We start from the raw sequence: 24,500 nt of genomic DNA on the forward strand, positions 1-24,500 counted from the left end.
AATGAGTATTATTTAATAAATTAATTAAAAGTTAATGTAATTAATTAAAAGTTTTAAATAATCCAGTTTGGTAAAAGGCAAATCAACTGGATTTGCTTTGGCATTGATTTAACTAGTTTTATACCTTGCAAAGTTACGCATATTTAAAAGCATCTAAATTTAATAATTTGTTTAAATATTACTTTTTTTTTTTCTTTTTTTTTTTATGCACTCCATGCACTCAACTTGCTGCACGTTGTCATAAAGGGTCCTTTTCCAAGGAGCCCCTGCTGAAAGAGGGTTTTGGATACACCCAAATCTGTGGATTTTTTGCCACCCTCAATTTACAGGCACACCACATGCCCAGCCAAGACTCAAATGGGTCAGAGAACAAAGGCACATCAAAGCCACACAACCAGGTCATGCACACACAGCCTAATGTGCTCCCAAGATGCAGCCATTCAACCTAAAACCAGGACCTTTGATGATAGCAGCCTGATGGACCATTGTTAAAAAAGAAACCATCAGCAAATATGAGCAAATCTACTCTCAAGATAATGCAGGCCTGAACTACACACACTGAGACCAGAGCGAGGCACAGCATGATACAGAGTCTGATAATGAAAAATACAGTACTCCTATCAATGAGCATGAGTGTGTGAGCGAGTGCGCGCATGTGTTTCATCTGCGCTCATAATAAACCCTAAAACAAAGACTTACATGTCTAGTCTGAGTGTTATCACCCGAGTTTGGTTTTTAATCTTGTCCTCCGCCGGAGTTCATCCTACATCATCGTCCTCTGACTAGACAAGAAACAGACACAGAGGAGAGACCAAAGGGAATGTAACTGGACAATAGAAAATGTTTAGTTGTTGTGGTGGTATTGAGTTTGAGAGGTCCAAAGAGGTCTGAGACAACAGCTTCTCGCATGGCCAGAGCGTAAGGCAAAGGCACCAGCCGGTGCTCCCAGTGGAACTGGAAACTCTCCCCGCACCACACTTCTCAACACTGGGCCAGGATGAGAGCAGCTCCCTCTCACTCTCCTGAGGCCCTGCAGCTGAACCCAGACCTGATGTATCTGTCATCCAGAGAGGAGAGCAGAGGCAGCTGACATGCCCAAGCTTGTGGTCAACATGTGAGAAGCAATGGGACCTATTTGTCCACCGGTTCAATTTGATTCAGAGAGGAAAACATTATTATTTTTTTTTTTTTAAATCATAATAATCTATCTGGGATACTTGATATCAGGCGAACGAAAGGTTATAGTTAATCTCCCCCCCACCCCCACAATAAATAAATAAATAAATAAATAAACAGGAAGAAATTGTAAGAATAATAGCTCACATTCACATTACAAAAATACAGTGGGGTCCAAAACCAATTCAATTCAATTCAATTCACATTTATTTGTATAGCGCTTTTTCACGATACATATCGTTTCAAAGCAGCTTTACAGAGAATGCATATCAACATTACAATTTGGAGACTGCAGTTAGCTAATAATGTAATAATTCAGGCGATTAACATACAATCACTGTTAGCAATTTAATTGGAGGTAGAAGCAAAGAGCTCCTGGAAAAATGAATTACATATTAACAATAATTAGGATTTATAGAATGTGAATGTGCGTGTTGATCCAGATGTTGCATCTTCTGAAGTCATCGCAGGAGTTGGCGCCACAGTAAACCACAGTAAAAAACTAAGGGGCAAAAATGAAAACTTTTTTTTTTTTTGTTAATGCAACATTAGTTTCAATACTTGAAAGTCTGTGTGTGTATATATATATATATATATATATATATATATAAATTGTAATAATCCAGTGAGATTTTTGTATGCACAAGGGCTCCACACGGATCTGATCTCACCATCATCGAATCTGTCTGTGATTACATGAAGAAACAGATGAAACTGAGACACTAAATCCAGAAGAACTGTGGCCGTGTCTCCAAGACGCTTGAAGAAATTGACCTGCAAAGCTACCTGAAAAATTATGCGTACCTGGACAAAAGCTGTTTCAAAAGCAAAGGGTGGTCACACCAAATATTGATTTGATTTAGTTACTAGAAGTTAATTGATAAATAAAATCTATTTATGACAGTATTTTTGAAAGCATCCTCACTTTACAGCATTTTTACACAAATTCCTAAAAATTCTCACAGTACTGTAGCTTTGCAGGTCAATTTCTTCAAGCGTCTTGGAGACACGGCCACAGTTCTTCTGAATGTAGTTTGCCTCAGTTTCATCTGTTTCTTCATGTAATCACAGACAGATTCGATGATGTGAAATCAGATCTGTGAACATAACCAACATAACCAACCATAATATAACCAACCATGACCAAAAACAATAAACAAAGTATATTTTCTTGGCCACTTTCTCAATATCTCACCTATTATTGAGCACTTTAGGTCTTAAAATAATGTTTAAACAGCAGTCGTTGCCCAAACAAACCCAATCGCCACACAAACAACACAACAGTAAACGAGAACTAGAGAAATTACAAAAATAATTGGGTCCAAAAAAAAAAGTTTTAAAATGTCATTTAAATTCAGAATGTGTGTTAATTAGTGTCATGATTCCTGTCTTATGTTCCCCTGGTCTTGTGTGGACTTTTATGTTATTTCCTGTTTTATGCCATGTTTTGTAGTCCTTTGTAGTTTTTTCTTGTTGATTATTTCCTGATGGTTTCCTGGTGTGTCTTGTTTGCTAAATACCCACTGTTTATTAATTCCCCAGTGTTTCTCATGTTCTTTGTCTGGTGTTGTCCTTAATGGATGTATAGTGTGAGTTGTTCTCAGTTCTGTTTTGCCCCTAGTTTGAATTTACTCTGGTTTTTGCCTGTGTCTACTGTTGCTTGGATGTTCTCATGTTATTTTGTCAATAAACTGCTATACTGCACTGGGATCCTCCTCTTCCTCGTTTCTGAAACATTCCGCGTTACAATTAGGAACACTGAATTATTTTCACAAGTAGTCACAGACCTTTGGACCCCACTGTACTGCGAGTCTTTTAAATTCAGTGTTTGTCCTATACAGCCCATGAAAAAACACAACAACAACGTTCTCATATTTAATACTAAACCGGTTGTTAACCTGTGCAGCAATCTTTAACAGCCACACATTCATGTGTACAGTCCGTATGCATTTGTGTGTCTATTATCAGCATTGACTGTATTGGACAACGTAAGTCGCACCACACAGTACCCCACGTAGTCCATTTAAGCAGGAAACAAGCAGGCCCACAGCACAGCTATTACAGATCTGCGGAGAGCCTGATACATTCTGACTCTTTGTGTAATTGTCTCTCGCATCTGAATACAAATTCTCAGCCGCCGTGATTTGTCATATTTATTTATTCCTTTTTCCTCCAGCTACATCTTTTATTAGTCCTACTCTCTGTGTCAGGATTTAATTTCTGCGAGAAAAAAACAACACAGGCAGTTGATTATTGTTATTAAGAATGTGATATTGCAGCGTCAGAAATAAAATCTATGGCGCATTAAAGTGACAGATTAGAGGGAGGAGGAGTGTTCATTTACAAGTGTTAAGACATCACGTCGCATTGCCCGGCAACAGCAAATGAAAATCAACTGTTTCCTACTGTTTGTGTGATACAGACGGAAGCTCGAGGGGAGGTGAGGGAAGGGAGTGCGTGCGAGGAGTGCGAGCAGTAACTGTCAGCGCCAGAGGAGGGGCAAAGACGCTGGGATCACAGTTCCCCCCTTCTGCTTTGGTCGAACGAGATGAAGCGGACCCCTCCTCCATTTACCTAGAGAAATGAAGTAGTTTTATCTCCTCATCTCTAAGGCACCATGTGCAAGATATGACCAACGACAAGGGAAATTATGGCGGAGATTACCAGTGCTATTGTTACATTACATAAACTCTCATTTCCTCTTCATCCAGAATAAGAACACGTATGCTTACCAACCTAACAAATTTCACAAATACGAACATTATGTTAAGAGGACTAATTTCATGGGCTAGGTATTAGTTGTCATAATAAAGACACAGCTGGATATTTATGTTATGTAATGTGTGCTAACACATAAATATTAACAGAACTATTGTAATGATAATGTGCAGAACTAGTGCTACTGATGTAATACTGGAGTACAAAAATAGTGTAAAGACCTTATAATGTGAGTAACAGTGGAAATGCAAGAGTGGCAGTACTGGAATAATCATAATAGATTTAAAAGTGTTAGCAATGATTTAGCATTAGTAATGTAACAATGTTAGTGATTATGTAACAATAGCTAGGCTTAGAGTTGAGAGCAACAGTCAGGTTCCAAAAGAAAAAAGCAACATTCATTCAGATAGGAAGTGATACAGACCTACTGTGAGCTACGAGGTTGTTAGTTGATGGTATACTCTTTTGTCGAAACCTGCATTATTTCAACTATTTTTTTAACAGTGGAATTCCTTGTGAAAAACTACATTATCCATAATTCTGCAAATCAATACAAGAAAATAGTCTCAAAAGAACACTTTAGTGTGCGTCCACTCCCATGAAGCACTGCAAATGCACTCCCTATGCTACTACTTAAATATTTGTATATACTGTATATGCATATTTTGCAATAAATATATTGATTCAATGTACAGAATTAATAGTTTTATATTTATTCATCATTTTAAAATTCATGACATTAGTAATGCTTCATGGGATTGTAGTTCTTTTCCTCATTAAAGTGGTTAAGCATACAGTATTGTACCTTTATTTTTTATTTAATTTATTTTTGTCTGATTTTTTTGCTTTAAATAAAAGTTTGTAATTTTGAATAACTCAATGTGATGCACCTAGCTAGTTGATTTGGTTCATGCCTTTTTTAATCTTTAACAATGACTATTTTAAAATCCCTATACTTTCGTAACCAAGGCTGCTGAAAAACTGGACAGGCACTGATCGATGTTAGAATTAAAGCAATAATGGTCCTTTGTTTTTGTTTTTTTTGTTTTTTTTTTTACGCTACCCTGAATCAGTACAGCAGACTGGGCCATAATGCACTATTCAGTATGGTCTTATCCAGTATTATAGTACCGCTTTAGATCTGTTGCAATTAATGTCTTGATCTCTGTATTAAATACCAGACTTCATTGTATTGTTATTTCTCTGAGGATGTCTGTATTTGTTTCATTTCCTTGTGCTGCACTGAACACAATTACTATGAATCCATGTGGCAATAGATAATAAAAGCAGCTGTAATAATGTTCTAATATAAAACTGGCTGTAATGATGCTGGTCAAAGCAACAGTATTTAGTGATATTAAATGATGGCCACTACAAAACTAATAGGTGAAGTGATCACAATGAAAATAGGGGAGACTAGGAATTGTGTGCTTCAATGTCTGAAATGTACAAAAACAAAGAAAAAAACTCAAAAGTATCAAACTTTGACATACTGTAATATTACCACATTTATCTGCAACAAATTAAATTATTTTGGAAATCTACCACTTACGTCTAAATGGTGAAAATCTGTGAGATACTATATATATATATACACACAACTCTAAAAGAAAAAAACAAAACACAACATCCATTTATACAAATCACAAATAAAATTATAAACCAGACCTGTGAAATATTACTTTATCTTATCTTAAAAATACGATAAGCTAAACAACAGCTAATTCTTTAAAAAAGTCATTTTCTCTCATGTGCTTTGTCCATGTTGACATAATGACAGAATATAGTTATGAATCATTTAGATGCCCATCTCTAAGAATCATAGGGCAACAATGGAAAAACAAGTATAAAGGATGAAATTAGCCATAATGGCATAATGGCAAATCACTCTGAAACCAACATTATGACTCATTTTCTAACCAGTTTCATTGAATTGATTTTTATTAGGCTAGAAACGTGATCCTTTTCTCTAAGCTTTTTAACCCATATATTCTGTGTGATGCCCCCAGATATGTGCCTGCTGTCTGATTTCAAAGAGAGTGAAGTTAATCAAAACCAGGGGATCGCCAATCAGTGATCACAAAGGCACAGAAAAAGACAGAAAGAGCAAGAGAGAGAAACAGACAGACTGACAAAAAGATACAGGCAGCAGTAGTCAGGAAGTCAGTGGAGGTATGCTATGGTAAGTATGATCAATAAACATTTATGATGAGCAATTAAAAGATAAAAAGTACAGATTATACATGCTATGCAAAATCATGTCTCATGTTGTATTGTGCTCGCCTCTCTGACCAGATTTCAAACCTGTATTGCTTTCTGGGAAACAAAAAAAAGGAGATGTTTGGCAGCATGTTTGTGACTGACAGACTGGGTCACCATTCACTTGTATTGCATGCAATGAATATTCTGCCTAACCCATTTCATTCTACACAGAAGAAAGTAAGTTGTTTTATTTAGCATGAGTAAATTATAAAAATGTTTATTCTTGGGTGAACTATTCCTTTAACTAAACATTTAACTCAAACTACAGTATAATCAACATGACTGTGCAAAATTCAGAATTGAAGAACTTCCTTCCCAATCCATTCAAATTTAACTGAATTGATCACACCCCACAGGAAACTGAATTGGAGTGACAAGAAATATGATGAAATATATATAAACTAAATACAAATTTCTATCTGTTAGCTGGAAGAGCAAGAAAGAAAACACTGATCTAGAACTTAAGCATCATATAGAACAATCATCACCTACATCTCAACCTAAACAACTCCTTTTTAGCAAACTATCATCCCCCAAACCTGACAACATAACAAAAACTCCAATTTAACAGCACATTAGCACATTTAACATCAACATTTTAACTCAAATATTCCCTCTTTTATGATTTTCCTTTAGAGTTCACTCATAGTACACTCTCTCGTATCTGCGGTCACTGGCGCTGAATTATCTGCAATGATCTAAATCAGAATCGTACAATAGGAGATTATTTTTCCTCAGGAGCTTTCTGGTAAGACTGCTCGACAGCAGCGTAGGGATCCGAATCAATTACCGAGGTCAGGCTGGCCTTAGGAGCACTTCTTAGAAAGTCTTATTCTTGTTATGCAAGCCTGCTCAGTATATTAGAGCTGATTTCGATGGACAGTGTATAATGTATGATACATTAATCTCCACTATTTCAATTTCTGAGGCTAGGGCTGTAAAATTGTTATGCTGCATATCTAATTCTCTTTCCCCCCAATTCCCCCTGAATAGTCGATTTATGCCTCTCTCAGAAGCTGGGGTGCAGCTCCCATTGTGGACCCTATGGTACATTAAGAACAGCCAACATCAGCTCTCAAATCTTATCTTGTTAAATCAGACAAACGCAAGAGGCTGAAAGGGAGAGAATTAATGGGAAGGATGCTGAAGGGAGAGAACGGAGCATTTAATGCAGGGTGTGTGTGTGTGTGAGGGGAGGATGTGGCTGAGTGAAGATGTGTATCTGCCATCAGGGTTGCAGTAACGCTGCCGGCGTCTTGGGTTCATCTCCCTGTCGTTCGCTGTGTCGATTGTGCTGTAGCTGATGTATCTAATTCATCTGGAAGTGTGATAGTTTATGACACCGAACAAGTGGATAGTGTGTCCAGAGATGTTCGCTATGGTATTTCATATTGAGGTCTACTGTGAAAGAGACAAAGACAGAAAACAAAAAAGTAATTGATGGGTTTCTGGTTAACTTGTTAACCGTCCCCTACCTTTTTGTGAAGATCTGAACTTAAATGGTTGTGTTTCATACATAAAACATAAGGTTGGGCTTAGATTATTGCAGAAAGTAAAAGCACTTTTAAAAAGATTATAAAAGTTATAAAAGTTTACGTTGACTGCAAAGCAAATGTACTGAACTAAATGTTTTTGTTTTTTTTTTAATACCAAAAATATCCTACAAAATACTTTAGACCCCAAAATTGCTAGAAAATCAAAGCCATATAACAAAAATTGAGCCAGCTAAAAGGTGTTAAAGTACTGTTTTCATGGTAACACAATGTCCAATTTCAAAACGGTTTTCACAGGATGAATTTTGAGTGTTTAAGCTTTCGATTGATATCCAATTTATGATGATTACCAATGTATTTGGGGGGGAAAGGGAATAAAAAAGCGTGACAAGAGTCCTGCTACCGGGACACTTACAGTTAACAGGCCTATGAAAAGTTGTCATCTCTCCACTCACAATCCACAAAAATGGCTACTTACACTCTCTCATTCACAATAAGGACGATAACAATAACTATCAAGCTTTAATAATTATTCTAATTCTATGTGAATAGGGAAATCCACATCACAACTATAACAGTAACGTCACAGAGGAACAAAATCCTTGGAATCACTTTCAGCTAACATAGGTTATCTTTATAGTTTTCAGTCTAAACAGGTCTTAAAAGGTTATAGTCTCAGATACAATCTCACCGCTCTTCATGAGAATGATAAGAACCACCAAACGAAGTGAAGCCATGTAACCCAGGAAGGAAAAAAAAAAAAAAAAAAACCAATCCAAATTTGTAGAGCTAGAATGAAGGACCACTATACCTAAACTCACTACTTCAGACTTATGCGCCCACCAGAAGCTTGCGTTCTGCAAGCGAACGGCGCCTTGTGGTGCCATCCCAACCAAAGGGGCACTAAATCACTTTCACGGACCTTCTCCTGGTCTGTTCCCTGCTGGTGGAATGACCTGCCACGCTCTATCCGGGCAGCTGAGTCTTTAGCCATTTTCAAAAAACTGCTAAAGACATATCTTTTTCGTCAACACTTGACCCAGGAATATTAGCGCTTTCTCTTTATTTATATCTTTACTTTTCTTTTTTTGATTTCTCAAACAATAAATAAATAAACAACCTTGCTACGAGCACTTTGCTGGTTAAACTGGGACTTAACATGGCACTTGCATACTGTTGCACTCGTGTTGATTTGATTGCTTCTACTATTCTCATTTGTACGTCGCTTTGGAGAAAAGCGCCTGCTAAATGACTAAATGTAAATGTAAATAAAACAGTCTAGTCAAGTGATTTCCAACCAGGCTTACAATACATGTACCCCAGGGGGGCACTTGGTTTCAGATTTTGCTTTGTTAAACTTTTGTCTTTGGTACCTGTATGTCGTAACTTCTCATTAAAATTTGTACAAATGACAGAGTATTCACTTGTATAGGTGATATTTCATAGTCGAATATCTGTGGTATTTAAATTCCACCGCACAAAGAGTGCAAATGAGTTTGAGTACTTTTGTTAAACATCTCATTTGGGTTTCATTTATAAATATATATATATATATATATACACATATTTGTGGTTAGGTCTTTCTCAGGGAAAGTTTCTCTGTGACTGCTCACTCAACTGTAGACAAACAAGCTCAAGTGTCTTATTAAAAAGAGAGGAAGCTACTTGGTCAGTCTCTTTTTCCCCAACTGTACTGATTGTTATTAACGTAATATTGACCACTTTAACCTTCTAGAGTCTGAGGATTTTTTAAGGCTCTGGAGATGTTTTGACATGCCCTGACATTTATGCTTATTTCAGTAACTTCTAACATTTCAATGGCTAAAGTCTACAATATGTGAGCAACATGTATGCACAAGTTTGTATTTTTGAGAAAATCAAGTACTGTATATGTGTGTGCTAACCAGGTGAAACACCACAACATGATAAAATGCATGTTTTCAATTTATTTTTATTTTCCAGTTTTTGTTCTAACCAGTCGCAACAGTGATATGCGACGAGTGAACAGGGATTCTATTTTTGGAGTGGTTTCTATTTCTGCAACGCTGCTGCTGACAGCTCAGGTACTGATTGTGCTTTGCATATTAAAGAAAACTGCGCTTGAATATAATTTTGAGTGACTTTAAACTGTCATAATGAAAGAGACTATGGACAATTTACCTCAGATCCTGAAAATAATTTAATGGATATAGGAAGATTCAAACTGTGAACTCAATGCATTCAAACAAGGGTATTCCATGACAAAGATTACATCAGTCACTATGTTGTATTTTAAACAAATATATAAATAAATGTTAAAATTGTTTATTTTTATTAAATTGTTTATGTACTTATCCATTTCACTGTGAGAGCTAGACAGAAGTGGGCTTGCCCACACACTCCTCTGATTGGCTGTGTTTTTTTGTTTTTTTGCATATTGTATGATGTCTGGTGTGGACAGACAAATTGCTTATTGCTAGAATTTTATCACATTGCATCTGGTTAGGATACGGTGTAATATGTGTTAAAAGGAACATTTGTGGCTTGGAGCCTCACTTAAGGGGCCATGGGGTAATATAAAATACAAAAAAGATTGGGAAATACTGGCCTAGTCTAGTCTGATATCCTAGTTACAAATAAATAAATTAATCTGAAATTTGGACCCATTACGAAGCCAGAGTACATATTCTCTTGTATCATTGCTATTCTGTCAGAAGAAGCCGTCCAGGCCCTGAGGTCGTGATACAGGGTCCACAGTGGAGGGGCTAATTTGATTGTGGCAGAACAATGGCACTGTAGCCTCCCTCCTAGAAAAGCATACTAATTACAAAGTCTGCCCTTGATCCTGACCTTGGTGGGTCACTTAGCAGTTGTGATCTGTCTCTGACTCTTAATAAAGTCTCTTTCACCCTTGTGAACCAGAGTGGCAGCCTCTCCTCTCATTCTCTCTCTCTCTCGCTTGCTCTCCCTCTCTCTCCGTCCCTAATTACCAGCATGCTAAGCGGGCAGAGACATAATGACTGGGGCCATCACTCTCTCAGTGCCTTGCAAAACCAATTCCAGTGACAATCGTTTCAAATGAACTGCAACACTCACTTGCTGTCCTGAAGGGGGGAAAATGAAGAAAAAATAAATAAAAAATAAATGGAGAATAATGTGTGTGGGACTGCAGCCTAGTTGAATGGAAATTTAAAAAAAAAAAGAAAAAAGAAAGAGATATAAACAAAAACACTATTACTACTACAACATATACTACTATTATTATTACCAATAACAATAATAATAATAATAATAAATTATTATTATATTATTATTATACAAATAAAAAATAATCGTATCTAAAAAAATACTAATGATAATGCTGATTATTATTATTATATTTTTAAAATCCATTCTCTATCCCAAAATTGAGATTGAAGTACATATTACAATAAACAAATTATTTCCTAAACCCAAAATTTCTAGTGACTTCTACCAAGTAAAGAATTTTCTCTTTTAGAGTTCCAGTAAACACATCTGAAAGATTTACTCAAGTCTTGTGAGCACATTACCATAGACCATGAAGACATCTGGCTGAAACTGCACTAATATTAGCAATGTTTATGAAATTTACAATTAAAATGTACATTAAATAAACTGAACAGCATTGAATATCTCAACTCCCTCTACTCATGTGAAATGACTACAGCTGACATATAACTAAAAAAAAAAAAAAAAAAACTTTAGTTTTTTCTTATATCATGTTGTAACCAGACAGCTTTGAACTATTAAGTCATATCAATTAATATTATGGTTAAAAAAATTTCAAGGTAATTAGAAGTGCAGAAACTGAAAACTTTTTTTTTTTTTTTTCATAAACTGGCCTCAGACTACTGTGCAAATGTGATCATTTTGTTTTTCTTATTTGCATTTGTCATAACGTTCCTTTGCATCACACCTCTGCACTATAAACACATACATGCATCACTCCCTCTGCATTATGAAGCAAATGTCATTATTTTTGCATAAAACAATTTACATTTTTTTCCCCAGAATTTCCTCTAACAGCATGCAGACATTATGAGCAGTCGATGAAACTCTCGTTCTGTGGGCTAGAGCGACAGTGCAGGTTTAAAATGCAACCCCAGGAGGCCAAACAATAAGCCAGTGACAGGGAAGAGAGGGGGGAGTCCAGACAGTCAAGAATAATGGCTGCATCTTTCAAGTTGGATCAGGTCCTTCTGTAATGAAGAGAGGAGCTCTTTTCCTCTTGTGTGACAGCGACAGCGAGAGAGAGAGAGAATCATCTTGGGTCTCGGTCTCTCCAGTGTGGGATATGCAGAGACCGAATGAGGGGAAGAGAGAGAGAGAACAGCAGGGAGGCTGGGATAATTACACACTGTTTGTGCATCCAGGAATACGAATCCGGAATGCTGGCGTGACGGCAAAGAGACTGAGTGCTGATGCTGTTTTTAATGAAAACAAAAAGAAAAAAACACCTTATTTACTCCTCTCAGATCGTTTACTGTTTTACAGTTTCGCAATTAACTGTACTAGAGAACAGAGGCTTGTGTTTACATATACATATATATATATATATATATATATATAGAGAGAGAGAGAGAGAGAGAGAGTTTCAGATACTTTGGTTGTATAATTCTCTTCGTGTTTTTATCCCTCTCTTCCCAGAGCTGAAGTGTGTTCACACTTGGTAGCCGACAGCGAGAGAACAAGTCGTGATTTCAGCGGTAATCTACCCTGCGGCCCGCTCCAGTTCCTTTAAAGGAGGGGACGGGCGCATAGCGAGCACACGTCTGCGAATAAACAGCAGCTGGTTCAGAAAGGGATGAAAGAAAGTGAGTTCTCACTGCTAACTGCACTTCCTTGCAGTTCATTTTAATGGAGCAAATACTGAATATTTATCAAGTAGCAGGAACAGTGGCTTATTATGCATCCATGTTATTTTAGTATTATTTATACACTATTATAGTATTTATTCATTATGTGAATAAGTTTTTATTCATTTTATAATATTTAATTCATTTTAATTAAATATTTACCTTGTTCTTTTTTATATCTCTATTTAGTTTTATTTAAATTCAGTTTTCAATTACTTCAACTTATTTATTTCGGTTAGTTGCCATGGTTAGTTTTTTTTTTTTCATCTATTATTTACATTTTATTTTACTCCAGCTTTATTTCAATTTCTGATTGATTTTTTTATAGTTTTAATGTTAGTTAACAACACCAACACTGTGTTGGACATGATGTCCGAAGACATATTTTCTCTATTTGCTCACCAGTGGCAGGTCTCACAAAAAAAAGTTAATTCTGAACCCTGCATATGCATGAGTGACCACGGTAAACTCGGTCAGTCCCGCAGTGCACAGCGTGAGTGTAAAACGTCCACCGGGTGCGCTGTAATGAAGAGCTGTTTCATTCCCCTGACCGTCAGGGTCCTCTCTCAATGAATACCACACTTACTGTATCATCTATCAGTCCTGGCAGCCACACTGTCACACACAACTTCCAGCCCTCTGTGTGTGTGTGTGTGTGTGTGTGTGTGTGTGTGTGTGTGGTGCAGTGAGGCCTGGGCTGTGGTGGGCTATAATGAGGCCCTTTGGTGGCTGTAAAGACTAGAGAGGAGAGAGAGAGGAGGAATCACACATATAGCTCTATTTGTCTTACAAATATCACACTAACTACCAATTACAGCACCATAAACCTCCTGCCTACTGCTTACCTCCCTACCCATAATGCAGGACACACAGATGCACTGCTAAGCCTCCTCTCTCTCTCTCTCTCTCTCTCTCTCTCTCTCTCTCTCTCTCTCTCTCGCTCTCACTCTCTCTCTCTTTCTCTCTCAGCTGGTGTAGTAGTAGAAGCTGTGGTCGTTGATGCAGGAAGCACAATCAATGAGGCTGGTAATGAGGTCTTTCTTAAAGAGTAGAGAGCCTGCTGGATTAATACTGGGATAGAAAAAGAACAGGGCAAACCTGGCACTGCCACTTCCGGTTTCACTTCTGCACTCTGTCCAAAGGTGAAGCTGGCAGCAAATCACTGCAAAAAGCACCTTGCAGAGAAAAAAGAAAAGAAAAAAAATATTTTAATCTTGCATTAAACCTGTACTTTACTGTGTCTATTTACAGTAAGGTCTAAAAGCTTGAGATCACACTGAAAATCTGGGATTTAAATCTGGAAATAAACAGTTTTAAGAAAAAGAGATGGATGGATGGATGGATGGATGGATGGATGTTGTAATAAGGTTTGAGAGGCCATTCTACATTGTGAATATATTGTTAGGTCAGTTGTTAATAAAAAATAATACATGTAATCAATTTCTGTGACGATGGAAAATTAGCTTATTAAAAATATTGCACTACCATATGAGGATTCTGTGTTTCTAATACATATTTCCATTTGCTGCTGAAAATAGGCCACTGATGGACAGAGCCTGCCAATAAACATGAGCTTATTAGCCGACGAGAGAGTCATCAGCGGCGGATTTAACAGCTTTCCACCACTCATCCGCTGGAGGTGTGGAGAGTTGCCCCCGCTGCCTGGATCTCTGAGCCCAGGCCAAGCTTCCCACTCTGGGGCCGCAGATCCAGCCGGCCGGCCTTTCCTGTGTGGCCCTTGCATTAACAGCTAAGCCTCAGCTGCTGGAAATGTTATTCTAATTAACAGGGGATTAAGTCATCATCTTCTCGTGTAATACAGTCTGGATGGGAATTTCAATATGGAACGGCAGGCCAAAAAAAAAAAAAAAAGGCAGTTAGCATCTCAATAAATTACTCTTGACCCCCAGGATGACAGTCTATTGGCGCGTCAATTGCCTGCCAATTAAACCGGCCCATCCTTGCCAAAACTTTATTGGGATGGTTTGGGTTTTTCATTTGAACACAAATCATTGGGCTAGAGATGGAAGGGGGTACTACATGGCTGGCTGCGATTGCGAGTCTGATGGGAATTCTGACAAGTTTGTACAATAAAGTCTACAGAGCTATCACTGGCCATATCTGAGCTGACAGCTTCACAAAAACAGCTTCTTGTGAAGCGCAGATCTTTGATAAATGACCATATGTGGATTGTCACAGGCGACGAGCTGAGAAACATAAACAGAAGCGGTCCGAACAGACTTCAGAGGAACCGGACAGACAGAGGGAGCCCTAACAAGCCCACTAGGCCCGCACTTTGATTGTCTTGAACGGCTCCCTTTTTAAAAATGCATCAGTCATGTCGTGACATTTGACTAAGACTTATGGACTTAAAGATAGCTCAGTGGGGAGACTGTTTGGAGTGTGCAGACTCGACCAGTGTATTATCTTCTTTGGAGCTAGTGTGGATTGTGCCATTTAGAGACCCACTCATAAAAGGATTTGGACAGACCCAAAAAGGAATCAGCATGGCTCTAAGTATGGCTAACCCTGATGCAACCTGATGCAATTTACAGCCACAAAAACAAAACATGTCAACAGAAAAAAAAAAAAAGAAAAAAAATTCTGTTAAGTGTCAACCAAACCAGAGCAAAAACATAGCACTGTTATTCCAAAAGCCCCAATCAGAGTAGTTATGAAAGTCTACTTTAAGTAATTCATACAATTCAAATCTATCTAGGGTGCGCACATTATTTCAAGTTATTATATGTTTCTCGAAAGTAGTGTTAAACAAGGTGGAGTGACAACCAAAGTGACCAGTGGCTTTAGTTTACTCCATCTACAGTAGGAAAAATTCAACTTGTTTTCTTAAAGAAGAGAGAAGACAAATAAAACGAGGATGAGACTAGGTAAATTGACAGGCAGTCAGCAGGACTCCCTCTATGTGCTAAAGCATTGTTTTCTGCTCAGCTAAGCAGCAGCGAATTGATACGTTCGCAATGAAGTGCAATGACAATTAAATTGTAACTGACCTGCATGTAACCATCATTATGTCTTTTCTCTTTACTGCCATCCCTGTTATTTAATCACACAGCATGCAAGCTTTTTTATTAGGCAGTAACACTGAGGACTACATCCTCCTGCCTATAAACACTCAAACCAGGGAACAATCACTTCACCCACCCGAGAGAAAACCTCCATCCTGCTTCGCTGAATCACTGAGGGTGGATTTTGTGCTGACGAGCTGAAATCTTGAAGCTTCCTATGAAAGGAAGTCTTGAAAGTGTGTAGTTTTTGGAATGCCATTTAAAAATAATAATAATAATAATAAAAATTCAAAAGTTTGGGGTCCATAAGATTTTATAATGTTTGAAAGAAGACATTAATTTGATTTAAAAAAAAAAAAACAGTAATAGTGTGATTTTCTCTTTTTACAATTAAAAATAACTGTTTTCTATTTTAATATATTTTAAATATAATTTAATCCTGTCTTGGCAAAGCAAAATTTTCAGCAGCTATTACTCCAGTCTTCAGTGTCAAGTGATAATTCAGAAAACAAGAAACATTTCTTCTAATTATTAATGTAAAAAACAAGTTGTTTTGATTAATGTTTTTGTGGAAACCATATTTATTTATTTATTTATTTTTTTCAGGATTCTTTAATGAACGAAAATATAAAAAAGCAAATGTTTGAAACAAAATATTTTTGTAAAAAAATACTGTCACTGAAAGTTACTGAAAGTATTATTTTCTTCAAATACTAAATACTTTAAGTGTAGTTTTTTTGTATGTAGAAGTGTAAAAACTGCGGTGCTATCAAAACATTGCTCAGTTTCAGCAGGGAGTTTGGGGCGGGGCTATTTGTTTGTCTGACCAATAGCAGACAGCAGGAGTATTTGGGAAATCTGTTTGAAAACATTATTTTTGCAACCCTGCTTGGTGATGCTAATGGAGCAGAAATGACACACATCACCTTTAACTTCCAGCCAAGCAGCTCTTATAAAAGGCTGTCACTTTAAAAATGTCTACCTGGTACGGAAACCTCAACGTAAAATCCAAAACAAAGATACAATGTATTGTACGAACTGCTATGAAATTGACAGGACAAAAAGACTATACCAGTATCCAGTCTCTTTTTGAACAATGTACATTGAAAAAGGCTAAAAGGATTTTAAGTGACCCGTCCCATGTATTACATTCCAGCTATGAACTGTTACCCTCTGGGAGAAGGTACATGATTCCTCGTTTTTTTTTTATGATATCTGTGATGGTGTATATGGATGTGTATGTTCATTTAATGTATAGTATTTTTAGGGATACCATGTGATGTTGGAATGTTGGTTTTGAGTCTACTCCAAATTTCTCTATCAGGGACAATAAAGTATATTTCATTTCAAAATGGGGAAGCTGTGTATTATACAAAGATTACAAATGAGACTTCTGTTCACGGCAGGAAATATATATGCTTATTTCTTGTATACACAATCCACGTTGAATGAGAATGCTTCTGAAACACACTCCTGGTATATTCGCTCTCTCTGCATTTATTTTACTCTCTGAATTACTCTAACATATAAGCACACAAATACAATCACACTCACACACAAACATTACAACCTTTCTAGAATAGCCAGTGCATTTTCATTTGCATAACAATTTCCTCTTGTTTCTCTGGTTAGATGGAATTCACAGCATGGTGTCTGTATAGTGAGCGCCAGGTCATTGCTATGTATATGTGGCGACAACAGAGAGAGAAAGAGAGAGAGAGATGAAGAGACAGGCTGATAAAGGTATAATATCTCACACACACACACACACACACACACACACACACACACACACACACACACACGTAGCATGGTTAATAGCTAATAAGAATTTCCATTATATTTACACACTAGCTATACATAAGATCTATTATTATTATTATTATTATTATTATTATTAAATCTGCAACATCACGCTGAATAAGATTTCAAGGGATTATATTTCTGACTGCAAAAATAAAATAAAATTATATTGTAATTTTCTATTTTCAATATGTCATTTTTTATTATATTTGCTAAATGTTATTTTTCTTCAGGCAGCCCCCCACAATGTAGGTGATTGCAGGTTTTACCATCTTTGCGGGGTCCCCACAATGCAGCCAAAACATGACTCACACAAACACAAACGTCCCTGGAGAACTGTTTCTACAGGATAGAAAGAAACAGACAAGTTAGCTCTGTGTAGTAGGGAAGCGGATCTAGATTTCCTGTGGAAGTGAATTAAAACCAACAGGAGGATGGTGGCTTAAGGTGGCGGTGGCGGACACAGCCTTAGATCCCCCTCCAGAGAATCCCTCTATCTCTCTCTCCCTCTCTACTCCTTTACATGCGTCTTCTCTCTTCTCTACTGGGACATATAAAAAGCACGTAGCCCCCAGTGACACCAAAACACAGAACATTCTCTTCCCTCCTCCTGCTTTCTCTTCTCGCTCTTTCCTGTCTTTCCGTCCTCTGTGGTTCCGTACAGATACAGGAGCATATCAAGTCCTCAAAGAGAAATCTTGATCAGACTGGAAAATGAGGGGGAATTTAAAGTTGAGGAGGAGCGTTGCTACTTTATGTCTTATTGCTTTGAATGGCTGCGTTTTTTTTAAAAAAAGGGTCAAAGTTTGCAATATAGGTCAAAGCAGTGTTATAGCCTTAAAAAATTAAACCCCCTGATATTATCAAATATGACATCTATAAAAAGTCTCTTTCACAGCCTCTTCATCAAAATCCCTCAACCTTGTCCTTATATTTATATATGTTGTCATATTAAATATATATATATATTATATATATATATATATATATATATATTAGTCCACCTTGTGGTGGGTGATGGTAACTCCAACTGTATGTCAGTCCACACACTGTATGTTGGAGTTAAGTCACATGGTTAAACTATATATATATATATACATACACACACACACACACACACACATATACATACATACATATACATACATACATACATATATATATATATATATATATATATATATATATATATATATATATATATATATGCCTTAACTTACAATATATGTTTTTACAAATCTAATCACAGATATATTCCTATATATCTTGTTTTTGATATCATCATTAAAATAATAATTTATTTCAATATATTTTAAAATGACAATGAAAATAAATTAATAAAAAAAATTAATTACATAAATATATAGAGAAACAGAAAGAGAGAGAAGTCATTAGTTAGAAGAAATCAAGGCTAAAAGTTTTCTAATTTCTTCAAAAACAGTAGAGGATGATGCGCCCCTCGCTTTGTTGTTCCATATGAGGCAGGCCTTCACCTATCGGGGCATTTTATTGAAAACAAGTGGTTTCTAAAAATCTGTAAAAGGGGTTTAAGTACATGGTATAAGGTCGTTCTTTCAGCATGAGTAACCCCTGCTGTCATACAGAAATGTCCTGGTCTTCATTATCTGTGATTAGATTTGTAAAAACATATATTGTATTCCATGTGACTACTGATCAATACCTCCTCTCTCAGAACTCTTTTTGTCTGCATTCAACACAGAATCTTAAACCTGGAGGGTTTAACCCTGCTGTCACTGTTGAGAAAGTTAAAAGTCATCAACAGTTTATAGAAGTCTCTTGCAGAAGTAATTATCTATTCACAAAGCAAGTTAAGAAAATAAAAGCCTCTGATTGGTCCCCTTCACGCATGGCGGCGAAAGAACAATGCGCTAGTGAGGGTCTGCTCACTCCAAGGACCACAGCTGTCTATGCACATCCGAAAGGGCTTACACATACACGCAAACGCAACGCAAAGGCCCATCATTGGGAGGCCACAATCACGCCAAAGACCGTAAGATTCAATCATAGTGCCTGAAACAAGAGCATGTCGACGAGACGGCTTTTTAAATTCCAGTCCCTCTTTATCTCTCTGTCTCTTTGGAGATGAAATATCCTTGGTAGTGAAAAAAAGGATGGGGAGCCTGTAATGTGTCTATAGATACATATTATGCAGGGAAGAGGCTACCTCCCATGTGTTTTAATTTGACTTTAAAAGCATTCTCCCAGCTGCCAGGGCTTTTAATAGTTATTCACTTACAAATGATTGCAGGTCATTACACAGTCATTGGGAGGGCAGTAATGAGATGGGCTTAATGGCTCTTGGTAGTACATCGGTAGTACATCGCCACAAAGTTCCCGCCAGTAAGTTTTTTATGATTGTTCCATATGAACTGCCTTTGCTTAAACCCCATTTGGTGAACAAATATATAGCTATCTGTTTTAATGAAATTTGTTTTACGAGTTGGCACTGTTCATGGCTGAGGTAAGCAATTATATTATCAAGGGGAGAAGGAGTGGCAGAGAGCAGCCGTGGCTCATCTATAAGGGCAGGTGGGGCAGTGCCCCACCAAAATATCCATTCAAAACATAGACCTATATAAACTGAATCAATAATAAATTGTAAATGTGTTCAGCATTCTGAAACAAATACACTGTAAAACCAAACAGTTTAAACTAATTAAATGAAATGTTTGTTTCACTCAATTACTACTGAAAGTTCTTTATGTAAACTCAAAATGTGATATTAGTAAGCAGAACTTAAAGGGTTAGTTCACCCAAAAATGAAAATAATGTAATTTATTATTCACCCTCATGTCGTTGTACACTCGTAAGACCTTCGTTCATCTTCGGAACACAAATTAAGATATTTTTGATTAAATCCGATGGCTCAGCGAGGCCTGCATAGACAGCAACGGTACTTCCTCTCTCAAGATCCATAAAGGTACTAAAAACATATTTAAAACAGCTTAATTGAGTTCAGTGGTTCTACCTTAATATTATAAAGCGACGAGAATATTTTTTGTGTGCCAAAAAAAACAAAATAACGACTTTTTAACAATATCTAGTGATGGCCGATTTCAAAACACTGCTCCGGAGCGTTATGAATCTTTTGAGTCGAATTAGTGATTCGGATCACGTGTCAAACCACCAAACTGCTGAAATCATGTGACTTTGGCGCTCTGAACCACTGATTCGATTCAGACCTCCAAACCTTCATGAAGCAGTGTTTTGAAATTGGCCATCATTAGACCATCATTGCTGTCTATGCAGGCCTCGCTGAGCCATCGAATTTAATCAAAAATATCTTATTTATCTTTGTGTTCCGAAGATGAATGAAGGTCTTACAGGTGTAGAACGACATGAGGATGAGTAATAAATGACATTATTTTCATTTTTGGGTGAACTAACCCTTTAAACTGACTGAGTTGCAGCAGATTAGTTCCCATGTTTTGCGTCAGATTGTGTAAGGAGAATAAATGTTGAAATTAAGTGTTATTTTGTGTGTTTTTGCACAAGATTAATATGGGGAAAAATTGTTATTGTTTAATGCTCTGTCATTTTGCTATTTTAAGGTGTTTCTGTTATGTTGAAGTTTTGTACAGTTATCGTCCTAGTGAAGAGTGGTGCGTGTGGTTAGGTCGAGAATAGGCTGCAAAACTTCAAGGCTATATATACTGCATGTTAATTAACAATTCATGCAAGTATATAGTGATAGGCTCTTTGATAGTTACATTAGGACATGCTAGTGTGCTGTTGCTAACTAACACCATAAAGATTATGAGTTTGTTTATTCAAATTAAATTGTAATTAACAAGTTTGTGTAGTACAAAATACAAATTGTTAAGTTCTGCTAATGTAATCTTTGAGTTAGTTAACTTGATTGAGTTGGTTTATGTAAATGTTTTGAGGTAATCGGCGTCCACAAAAGTTTTGAGTATTCTGAACTTTTCGGGTTTTACCATGTATTTTTCAGATTATTATTTTTTTAAGTCGTAAAGTGAAGAGGATACATTCAAATTTAATGAATGGCTTTGACAGGCATGTATTATGATATCAATATACCATCCTCTGTGAGAGCACCTGAGCCCTCCCAAACTCGACAGCGCCCCACAATTTCCCAATGTAAATATGTGGTGAAAAATGGAACTGCAGCAAACTCTACTTTAGAGCCATTGAGGCAGATTTCAGACTGCCCCACTTATTTTCACGCTACCTTATGCAAACCTCGCTCCAGACCAAGACGTTATCAATCCGCTTCAGCCATGTGTATATTAGTCTGCATCAAGTCAGTAACTAGTTGGCATGTCTGTTCTTCCTATGTGGAGTAGCGCCTCAAATTAATTAAATTATAAATGCTTTTCGTTTAAACATGCTCATGTGAATAGCCTTTATAAAGTTCAGTTGTGTTTGGTTTATGTTTGTTATGAGAATAGACATGACATTTTTTTCCACACTGGAATTCCTCCACAACTTATAATATTCTAAAACAACATTCAAAGGCAGTAAATATTACATGAAGGCAATTCTAAGATAGCATTCTATGCATGTGTCCTGTGTACTTAAAGCCTGTCAATCAACATTAGAGCACCACCCTCAGGTTGAATAACGCAATCAAAAGTGTTCTGCATGTGTACAGCGATTAGAATATAAAGCTTACAAAATGTTTATCATAAACTAGCGCTAAGACCCAGAATCTGCCCTACCTAAATTTACGGTCAGCAGCCGCTAATGGCAGAGAGAGAGAGAAAGAAATCCCATCATCTTACTAGACAAATATTGTGTTAATCTTTGGTCATGTTAATTCTGCTCTCAGCCCCTCTTTTCATCATAATTTAACTGTGGCCACTGACAGCAGGCATAATCAGATGTGGATGTAAACGAGTTGGTATTTATTAGGGGCCGGCGTGGACGCTCACCGAGACACGAGTGCCCACCCGTCCTTATCCCTATTGATGTACAACGCTGACAAGTAAATTAAATTTACCTTTGGAAATGGTTCTATTAGTATTTTTATTAGGTTAATTAAGCAAGCTCTGGGGACTCATTGAATGGGCGAGACTGGAGATTAATTCACTGTTCTCCTTGTGCTAGAGGACTAAGGCAGTAATCCCCATGCAGCCATCCTCCTCCAGATCTGCTCATCGCCGCCATGCCACTTCATTAACGAGCCCTCGCCACATCCTCACCTTGATTCCCAGCAATGGGTTCTCCTATGATACCAGATATGTTGGTACAAAATGCATGAATTCCAGAAAACTATACAGAGCACACATTCTAATATGCTTAATTCCCTAGTATGCCCCTGCCCCTTTGATCGCGAAAGTGAAAGTGCCCTTTGCGGTCGCATCGCGGTGCCCCCACGTTCCCATTTCTCCTCCGCCGGAATGCGATTTCTACCGAGGGAGACCCACAACCACATCTCCACGTTTCCCGCGGTTAGATCAGCACGTTACACTTCAAATGTGTGCATCTTCCACACAGGACAGCAGTCCTGACTGGAAATCTTCCCAAATCGTCCCTCTCTATCATTTTCGTCTAGTTTTTATTCGTTGACGAAAATTAGAGTAGATTTTAGTTATAGTTTTAGTCATTCAAAATGCATTTTTATTTAGTCATCGTCTCGTTTTCGTCCGTGAAAAGATGTCCTTGACGAAAATTATTCGTCAACGAAATTAACACTGTTGTAAAGTTAGTTAATGCATGACATATGAAAAAAAAAACAATGATCAACAATTATTTAACTTGGATTCGTAATTGCTAATGGCAATTTATAAACTATTGTTCATTGTTAATTAATGTTTGTTCATAAAACATTACCTTGTGTTAATTTATATAACTTGAAATGTTACAATGTATTAGTATGTGTAGAAACATGACATGTTTAAGTCAAATACTGCTTTCATGACAAATCAACTAAGTTAACATGTAGAACTTTACTGTAAGGTGTTACCAAATAATAAAAAAAATGAAGACATTTCATTCCCCCCCCACCCCACCCCACCATGTTCCCTTTAATACATCCTTTATGCGATCACACAACAGTTTCTATGTAGCTATATATAAAGAAAAAGTTTACTCTTCTTGGATATTGAGTGATGACCTCAGAGAGAGAGAGAGCATGCATGTATGTTTATCTGAACTAAATTCTCTCAGGTCAAGAGAGCTGCTGACCAGACTAACTCCAGCTGTGCGGGAATTAGCCTGTCCCACACGTGGCATCTGCCCAGTAGGAGAGCCGATACAGTGCGGGCAGCACAGCGCTGGGCTCCCCTGATGAAAGCTGTATTGATTGAGAAAAAGGCCTTTTGATAAAGCAGATTGCTCATCGGAGTGGAACCTCATGCTCCTCAGATATAACGCCTCTCAATCCGCCGGCCGCCAAATCGACCCTGACGCCTGCAGCCGTCACCAAAGCAGGGAAACGTCCTCATCTCTCATCCGCTATGATCACATTGAAGCCCAGGCCCATCGATTGCCAACCACACCTCATCTGGACTGTGTGAGTAAGGCACATGAAGATGGTGCTGGCCAAACTGCAAGTCTCTCCCTCGGTTCACCCCCAACTGCGTGGTTTGTGCTCTGCTGAAAACATTTTTCATTTAGTTTCCGCCAAAAACAAATCAGACTCAATGTCTGTCTGTTTTGGGACTGGAGGAAATCAAATTTGTGCTTATACAAGGATGAAAACAAATCACCTTGAACAGTTTCAATTGTACGGTATTACGGTCAACGCCGCAGATGTTTGCGATTGAAAAGCGTGTTTTTGGCACGGCGTAGCGTGAAGTAGTGATGCCCATCAATGTTATTTATTCATTGAGAGTAATTACAGGCGGGTGAGTGGAGAGTAAGGAGTTGGGGACAGTGCTACACAATTGTTTGGCCACTATGGTGGCTCTCTTCATGTTTGGGCTAATGAAAGAGGGGCTGATGGATGTCGTATGATTTGTTATGTATTACATACACTGAGTTTAGGATGAGCCACATCTGACTCTCTGCATTTGTTTGGTTAAATCACCAAACTCTACTCTCTGAAGAGTCTCAGTGGAAGTGTTTGGGGAACGGTTAACCCTTTGGGACTCGAGTGTCATTTGACGGTTTTTACTGAAATCAGCATGCCACACAATAACACAAACATGTGCTCAGGTATTCAGAGTGCTTTCATCAAG

General features: G+C 37.5%; 1 long non-coding RNA gene across 7 annotated transcripts in view; it reads right to left on the reverse strand.

Annotated features, from left to right (window-relative positions):
- LOC127524685 (uncharacterized) overlaps positions 1-24,500 on the reverse strand; it is a 387,968-nt gene that overhangs the window by 261,748 nt on the left and 101,720 nt on the right. For all 7 annotated transcript variants that reach the window (XR_007933128.1, XR_007933122.1, XR_007933126.1 and 4 more), the window contains exon 3: positions 13,604-13,680. This is a non-coding gene — a long non-coding RNA (uncharacterized LOC127524685). The remainder of the gene's footprint in view (positions 1-13,603; positions 13,681-24,500) is intronic.

The sequence above is a fragment of the Ctenopharyngodon idella genome, chromosome 13 (genome assembly GCF_019924925.1).
Source record: "Ctenopharyngodon idella isolate HZGC_01 chromosome 13, HZGC01, whole genome shotgun sequence".
In the NCBI taxonomy this organism is placed as follows: domain Eukaryota; kingdom Metazoa; phylum Chordata; class Actinopteri; order Cypriniformes; family Xenocyprididae; genus Ctenopharyngodon; species Ctenopharyngodon idella.